Genomic DNA, 9,607 nt, shown 5'->3' with positions numbered 1-9,607 from the left:
TACAAATACTGCAGAAATAAATCTCTTTACACCTGTATTAATCAGTGTGTCTAGTGATTTGTTTGTGCTTGATGGAATTACAAGCTTGTGTAGTCAGGGATTCTGACAAAACATGATCAAACCACTCGCTGTATTCTTTGGATTATGTGTGAAATTTGTCTTAAAAAGAAATAAGCTGCTGATCATCTTAAAGTGAATTCTAGTGGTGGGATTTTGGCTTGCATTTGTATTGCACTTACCGCTCTGTAGCCTTAGAGCTTTGTGAAAACCACTTTCTTGCTGCAAAAGATCAAATCTACTGAGGCCCTATTTTACTACTGTGATTCAGGCACTGGCTGGGTCAAAATGTCCCCATTGTTAAAAAAGGGAACACAACATCTCAAATAAACATTTCTCAACCTCTTGTTTTTCCCCATCAGAGTGCTTCTTGAACTGAGAGAGAGAATGCAAAAGGCTGTTCAGAGCAAACCTAAGAATAAAAATGAATCGACAATTTATTTCCTTTGTAAGAACCTTCTCTACCTTCCAATTTTCTTATATTGGCTCTGCACAATAATGACTGTATAGCTTTTTTTTTTTAAATGCCAGGAAAAAATGTTTTAGCAAAATAGTAAATAACAGTAATAGTTATTGAGCATTTTTATGGCAATCCAGCATAAAACCTATTTAATGGGCCTTAGTGCAAGCCTTTTAAGTGTGCATTACAGTGCTGTATAGAGCTGTGCAGCATATTTCACATTTCAGGATGCAGTTACTTTTGATTAAATAGTGACGTTATGTTATTTAAAAAACTTGGATCACCTTTTAGGAAGTGCCTACAAATTTCACTTTTACTTTTCTGCTTCCCCAACACTTTACAAACATGAGTAGTCTGGACAACGGTTTTATCTACCCCGAGTTCAGATGGACATGATTGATAGGTACATTAGCCAATCAGGGTCATGCATCCATAACAAAACAAACATGGCGGATAACAACACTGAAAGACATCACTGGTCAAGCACTAGATGCTGTAAATCTGATAGAGTTGGTAGGATGGCAGTTCAAATCCCGCTGTTAGCATAAACATTAATGGTTGAGTGGTCACATTCTCTGACCCACAGGTTGGCGGTGCGATTCCAGCTCAGATGAATGTTTTCGTTGCGTCTTTGGGCAAGACACTGAACCCACTTTCACCCCCAATAGTGTTATGTCATTTTACAACAGTTTTCTCCCTTTAGACAAAGAATAGTTCTATTATAGACCTGGTTTAGATCTATTGGAACCTGGAGACGCTGGAATAGAAACCCGGGCTACATTTTTAGTTTAAACAAAATTCCACCCGTTTGGAACTCTCAAACCGGATCTGGTTTCAGTCCAGTTTTTGAGGGGCCATTTTTGCTGTTGATATTCTTTCCACTTCTGGCTTGTCTTTTTCCCTCGGCCTGCACTCGATTTAACAGGTAAATCAATTAGGGATCAAAGCTCTCACCTGGATCCGCCTGGGCAATCTGATTCATGGAGACAGTAGCAGCTTGTGATAATCCAGATATTTGGTCCACTCTGTAGATTCCACCTCAGCGGGCCCGCCGGAGTATTTGGGCCGCAGGGGTAATGGATGTTCAGCACTTTTAGATGAGAGAGGGAAAAGAAGCAGGAGATGAGGACAGATGAGGGAGGAAGAAGGGGCACCCGAGGAGGAAGAGAGGAGGATACAGAGAGTGCTGAGGCAGCTTTTTTCATAGCAAGAAACTACAAAGAATGTAGCATGTGTCTGTGTTAGCCAAACCAGCCCTCCTTGTCAAAGCCTGATCTCGTCAGATCTCAGACGCTAAGCAGAGCTGGGCCTGGTTAGTACTTGGATGTGGGGCCACAGTGGGGCACCAGTGGCAAAACTGTCATTTTGTCCTTAGGCAACACATTTCACTCATATTGCCTGGTATGAATGTGTTGTGTGTGAGTGTTTGTGGTTCGAGCGGCTGATGGTGCAGATTGGCAGCCACGCTTCTGTCAGTCTACGCCAGGGCAGCTTTGGCTACAATAGTAACATAACACCACTGAGTATGGAGTGAATGAATAAATAATGATGTGACAAAGTGGACCTTTGTCCTTTTTTAATATTGCCATAATTTTGTTTGTTCACACGTATGTTCATTCAATTTTCCAATATAAAACTAAATAGAACTATCCCGGGTTTGTTTAGTTTAGTTTTTCGCTTAATTAGTTAAATCACCACACACTTGTTAGTTTAAAAATATTGTATTTGGTCAAATGCAGTTAATTCAGTTATTGTGTCAATTCAATTTAATACTACAATCCACTTACCTGAATCTCCACATGGTCCAGACAAAGAGGGGCTATGCCCTATGTCGGCCATTTTTATGGGCTTGGGGGTGTGGTCATGGGCCGGACCATGTGGAGGGGAGAACTGGTTTAAGTTTGTTTATTTCTTTGTGTCAGTGTCTTCTGTATTTTGTTTTAATGTTTTAAGTGTTTATAGTTATTTTGTCAAACACAATTTAGTTAAGGGACTTGGGCCCTGAGAGATGGTTTTAATATAATATACAGCTAATGTTATACACACAGCACCTGTGAAGGATATGGTGTATACCGGGGGAAGGTGCTTCCTGTACAGGAGGGTATTTAAGCAGGGCTAATTAGACATGAAAGAGGGACATCAGTGTAGCCAGGGTACACGCGGAGTTTCTCCTTAGTTGTAGTTAAGTTCTGTTGCTTTGTTATGTTGAGCACAGCTGTTTTTTTGTAAATATGTATTATTTTTTTGTCCGCGGAGTACCTCAAGGCTTCAAATAAATTGTGTCTAATGGGACTTTTTTGAGTCTGTCTCCTACTTCGACCACTTCGGGCCAACTTCCCCACAAATGAATTGTAAAGCGACTTTTAGTGTCTGGAAAAGTGCTATAAAAACTAAGGCATTATTATTATTATTATTATTGTTAATATCATAGTATACAATGGTTGAAGTACTACATGTGTATGGGCTCAGAATGATAAAAAATTTGTACCGTTGCTGTAGCCATTAACAGTTTTAAACAAAATGTCGTGTTTTTTGAATGGTGAAAAGTTCAAGAAGATGAAATCCATGAATTCAACTATAAATACAGGTAAATAGCATTGCACAAAACTTAAGTAACGGAAAATCAACAATGTGCTTTCCTCTTATAATGCCACTACTGCTGATCCAACATGCTCGTGCTACTACATCTACTACTCCTTTCCCTAACACTATTACTACATAATATTTTTCTAACAACTAAAATTCAAGAGTTCAAACATCAACATAAATGCTTCCAAATATCGTACTTGAGTAAACATTTCCAGTTACTCCCCTCCACTCTCTGCTCCCGTTCCCCCCCTCAGGCTGATTAACAGTGAGGAGAGCCAGCTGCCTCCCTCTCCTCAGAGAGGTCGGGCATATGGCACAGTGCGGAGACGAGCGTCAGAATTATCACATCAAACCTGGTTCCTCTGCACACTCCTGGGACTAAGTGTTGTCGCCATTGCTCCTCAGAAAATCACGACTTACCCAGATCAGGGTGTTCAAGCCAATGTAAGCTCTGAGATAGTTCTCGTCTTGGACAGGCAAGAGAAGGGAACATGGAATCTTTTCATCTTTCACCCGTGTTGCTTCAGGTCTTATTTATGCATGAAGTAGCAAGACCAATATCTCAAATGTTTCAGCTGGTAATGTATGTGTATTGTGTAGAGATACTGACCTCAGTTGTGCACAGGGAAGCACTGATTGTATAATTTCAGATGTAGTTTCTATGCAGATTGATAGTAATAATAAATGTACTTGGTGCACTACATAACTTTTCTTGTCTCTATGGAGATGTAATTGCTTTGACTGGAATGTTTCCTAAGGATGGCAAATACAATCAAGTACATACTATGCAACAATACACAAGGCTGCAGATCCTCCACCAGAAAAGTTAAAAAGTTAGTTAGAAAGTTAGAAATTATAATGATGATGATTATTTTATATTTTGTTCTGCTTTAAATATTGATCTAATAAAAATGAATAATACAAATGGGTCCAGTGATTTCTGACTTGGGACATTGTTGTAAAAGTCATCATAAGCGAGTTTCTTTTTTCACAGTTTCCAGAAAATAATAAAAACTTGAGTGAGTTAAGTACAAAGCAATGAGGCTGTATGGAAAATATAGGAGAATGGGAATCTTAAGTACAGTGGCATCCAACATCCCTCCTTACCGTGGTTCTGTTTTAATGACTAGAGAGTTTATTCACTTTTTCATCACTCTGCTAGACTATGTTGTTATAATATATATTTGTTATTATCATCATTGGTCTTATTTCCTGCGCCAACGTGGTTCATGTTGCTTCATTTTCTTCCTTTCAAGATAAGATCTGTGTCCTGAATCTTAAAAATGTTCTGTATAGGTTAGTATATACTCTCTTTAATTATTTCCAAGAATCCATCCCATTTGTTTTATTTGTTATAGTCTCTTTAAAGAAATGTGCACAGTGTCAGTGGCTTGGAAGACAAAACAAACTAAATTGAGTTTAAAGGTCCTGTATCATCCAAAATGGATTCTTTTGAGCTTTAAGCAATGCTATAATGTTTTACCTCATCAAAGACATACCCTTTATTATTAGTCGGTCTGCATCTTCAAAGCTCAAAATGTTCCGTTCCACCTGGTGATGTCATGTAGAGACAGAAACCTTTTACTTTTAGTGCAGTAGAGACTGGCATTTCCAGGGCTGAAATCATCCAAAGAATTCTAGTGAGGGTCGATGGAGCACTTCCTGCATAACCACATGACATCACAAGGTGGAACAGACTGTTTGAGAGAAGAACTCAGCCTAAATGTGCAGGATTGTGTTAAACATGTGTGAATGAAACAAAACAAAACTCCAGGTATGTTTTTTGATGAAGAAACATAACATAGATCAGAAAATAGTGTAATATGATACCTTTAAGGGATGTAGTGCAAGAAGAGCATTGTAAGCGAAGTTAGGATAAAGCAGAGGCATTGGAGGTAGACAATTTCCCTTTTTAGTTGCAAAGCACATTTATGTCTCATTCATATTCAAGTTTATTAGCATAGCAAAGTTACTCGCCAAACTTCTGTCTCAATTTTAACAAGTGACTTTATGTGCAACATAAACTTATGCATTACAGAAGTTTTGCAGATTTGGGTGTGAAATGAATGCTTAATTAGAACAGACATTTCCTGCTTGTACTCGTATCTGCTAATTACGGCATTTTGGATGAGCGTGGATAGTTATAATGGCACTGCTGGCTTCTTCTGGGCACAGTGGAGATGATTATATCCAGATTTTTTCATCAAAATATCTATGTAATGTTGCTTCCAGTCCGAAACTCCAGGATGTGTTTCAGTTGTATCTCACAATGCTGGACAGGTACGTTGGGTTATAGCAGCACAAAAACGTACCGAGAACCCTCTTAGGACGAGATTAGAAAAATTAGTTCACGTTATCGAAGAGGAGTACCACTTTGGGAATGATTGTTAGGGGTTCCCCTTGTTGGGAGAAACACATTTTATGTTTTCGTTTGTTTGGATGTTACATTCCCTGAAGGTCTAATTTGAAATGTAGTGATCTGATTAGCCCAACTCCCCAGGAGCGACACTCATGGGAGCCCCAGCCGAGAGCTCACTTGAATGGCAAATCACACGATGCACAGACAATTTTTTATTTTATTTTATTTTATCTTTCTGTTCCAACCGAGACCAATGTTGTTTCTCTCCTTTCTGTTTTGTTGCTCTTCAAGGGGACGTTTCCTCAGAATTAACTGCTCTTATTATTATTATTATTATTATTATTAAATAATTTCCACATAGAGATGGTCGACTCATCTGTCTGAGCTTTTTGTAATAGATTCAAGAGAATGGTGTATCTAAATGTGGCATCAGTGTTTTTACAGTGAAAAATGAAAAGGTGATTGTGGATCATGCATTTATATCTAAAATTGCAACAAGATCTATAGAAGATACTATACAATTTCCAACAGCCGGGAATCAGTAAAAGAAGAAATACATTGGTTACTTTAATGGATTCTTTTCCAGCAGTAGAACAACATTTACACTTGAACTAAAGTCTGTTTGGACACTTAAAATGTCAAAACAGTTGCAATAATGCTAATTCCAGATCAAGAATACTTAACAGAAGCATCGCATCTTGTCACGTTTCTATACTGGTATTACAAGTTCCTTATAGGAGTTGACTCACTGCAAACATCTTTCCATGTTTTGCTATCTAAGAATATGTTGGTGCTGTTGTCAAGTAGTATTCACGTTACTATGCCTGGATGAAAAGATTGTTTTTTGACTGGGTCTTTTCCCACAATCACATGGGTAAATGTGTAAACTGAATATTACATACAGTTTATATTTAACAAAATGACAAGAACTGGAAAGCAATAATGTCAGAACATGCAGTGGAAGCAGCAGGCCCGTGTACCTTATCATAAGATGCATGATGGAAATGTCAAGTGCAGAGTCGCTATCAATCAATAGGAGTGATTAATATGAGCGTGTTACTGTGTGCAGCTAAACAGGCAGTGGGGAAGTGTTTATCTACCTGTCAGCCCCTGTTTCTTACTCCCAGCCACTACATCCAGCATCGGATTGTTTTGTTTTTCTGTTGATCCTGTTACTGCTGAATCATTTAACTGAGTAACAAATGTATCACCACTGAGAGATGTTGTTCTGGCCTGGATGTGGTTAGTTATGCTTTCATGCACCCTTCTCTCTCTCAGTCACACACACAGCACCAAATTTGGCACGCACAAGCTGGCCCCACGCATGCGCACCACGTCTTCCACTTTTCCACCTGGTCTGGGAATATAAATGATCAATTTCCCAAGCTGAAGTAGAAATGCTCATAGAGGAAAATTAAATCCCATGCCTGCGGCTGATGGGATATTTATCTCCCCCATTTTATCTACTAGGCCTTCCTCGCTTCCTCCCTTGCTACCTTCCTTCAGCAGTTTGCACATTTTCCATCAGTGGCATTCTCCCTCAATCAGCCACAGTGTGTGTACTCCGAGACACAGTGCTCTCCTCTGGCTTTTTCATTTTATAGGTGCATCTTAGAACTCTGATATATTTGAGGGGAGGCACAACTCTGTATAAGTTGCAGGTTCAGTGCCGGGCCGACATGTGCCCTGGGAAAGCACACATGTGTAAAGACATGGAGTCAAAAGGTCTGATGGGGAACTGAAGCCTAGCATGTTCTACCAGAATGAGCAACTGAGGTGAAACTATTTGACCCCAAACCCCACCATATTTTTAAATGGTTGTAATCCCACTCACCCTATTCCAGAAGTTATCATTCCAGTTGTATGATTTTGCATAGGGCTGCTGAATAAATCATATCCAAAGCTGTTTAAGCCACCCAGAGAAAGGGTCAACATGAGTGCGGGTTAGTAGTAGTCAGAAGTAAACGTGTGCAGGGTTAAATAAGGTGGATACCATAGGCCCCTTTTCATGGTCACAAGCTGCACTTGGGCCCGCACTGACATGGGGCAGTTTGGACAAATGTTTTCCTAATAAATTAAATCTTTTTTAATCATTATACTTTTTAATCATTAGCAAGCAATGCAGAAAAAAAGACATTTAATAATTTTATGTTTTGTGTCTAAATCTAAATACAATACTACTTTATTTAGCCTGTCCTCAGTCATGCATGAATAAACAACTATTGTTAATGCGCATTGGCTACTTTTGCTAAGCATATTGGCTAAAAATATGAGTAAACATCACTGGAAATGTGGTGGGTTATTAAGAGTAATGCAGCATTTGGTGAGAAATAATTACTTTCTGTTCATATCTGCTATTTTGCTATTGTTGTTTTCACCGGAGTCTACGTTCTCTCTTATCCAGTCCCTTCAGGTGCTTAGCTCCTCCTTAAGCTAAAGCCATCTTGAAGTGAAGTGAACCAGACTGCTTTGGTAGCACCCGCCAGGGTCCACTTCAGACGCATCAAACAGGATGGTACAGTTCACTTTAGACAGTGGAACGGACCAAACCGATCAGTATGTTGAGTACATCTCCCTCTCCTGAGCTCATAAATCCATGCATCTTAGTGACATAGACATCAATGTTTCCCGTGAAGATCCTTTGTCTATTAGAAGTCCTTACACCTTCACCAGACTTCAAATTCAAATTCTCTTCCTGTAGCAATTTAGCATTTATACTGAGTATGGTCCCTTTAACCTCCATATTATTACATTTTGAATATTTTGATTACTCCTTGCTTGATGTTTGTGTAACAGGAGAAGTTGTAGCAGGAGTTCGTGTGACTGTCTGTAGGCGAAGGCTCATAGCACCATGTGTAATGAAATGGTACCTTTCTCTTCTTCCTATTCTTTCGAAAGTCTCTTGCAGCACACGGACATCAAACAGAGCCTGTGTAAGCGATCTTTTTACCTTGCGCATTAAGCAATCTTTTCATTAATTGCATTTACTAAAATGAAAGTAGTGTAATGCGCTCATTTTGCAGCCTAGTAATCTTGCAATTTGCACATTCATTCCATAGGCACTTTATCAAACAGACTACCTCCAGCCATCCACAATGTGGGCAGAAGTAGCACTAAGCACTTTATGACGTGAGCTCTGCATGCACTTCTACTGCTACTGTGTCTATTTAAAATACTAATTTGTTGTTTTGAATAATTTAGTTGTGGGTGTTAAGCCAAAGGAAGAGGAGTACAAACATTTTGAACTCAACCTCTGGCAAAGGCATTGTTAATTTATTTGATTATATCCAACTGGTATGAGTTTATACTTCTGAGGTGTGTGATTTATAGGAACTTGATCTGATTTTATGCCTGTCACTGTTGTTTTTATTTATTTATTTATTTTAATCCCACTACTATATTTTATTTTATTAATAAATGTACATGGGCCCCTAACATTTAACTCATGCACTTTGGCTCTTTATATGGTTTAGTAAAATTCGGGCAATGGCGCAATATATCATCTCATCATAGTATCATAGTGTCCTGAAGTGCCACACTATTCTGAAACATTTTATTTTGATTTGCTGTGTTTTGCATTTTGGGAATGTTGATTTGGGTACATGCAGATGTTTTGAATAGCACTGGACATTTTATCTACATTTACTAAATTGCCCATTAAATGTTTTAAAGGTGCTTTCATTTTTAAATAAATGAGCTAAACTTATTTCCAGCCTCACTCCAATTTATTGTGGCACCTGCATATACTGAATACTACACTCGCATCATGGCCACCTAAACACTTTCCTAGTTTGTAAATTGTGGTTTAAAGGCAATGGCAATGAAGTCTATGCAATTCTGAAATGATTTATATGAAGACACTGACAGATATGTGGGTGGTTTCTCTAATAGATACCTGCATACAGATCCAGTCGCAACAAGAAATGACCAGTGGCTCTTTGGATTAGAAGTCTCCCAATGATCTGAGTGTCTTTTCCCTGTCACGGATACTCTTCTTTGCTTCAGGCATCGATCATGACATTCAGTCTGTAATCTCCATCTCTCTCACTGACACTTACCTGAGCTCAGTTACAGGCTGCTTAAGAACGACCAACCTTAGTAAATATATCATGCTTTCCAGTCTATTCTTTTGTATTATTTAG

Source organism: Periophthalmus magnuspinnatus, chromosome 3, assembly GCF_009829125.3.
Source record: "Periophthalmus magnuspinnatus isolate fPerMag1 chromosome 3, fPerMag1.2.pri, whole genome shotgun sequence".
NCBI classification, from domain to species: Eukaryota; Metazoa; Chordata; class Actinopteri; order Gobiiformes; family Gobiidae; genus Periophthalmus; species Periophthalmus magnuspinnatus.
This window is presented reverse-complemented; position numbering follows the sequence as displayed.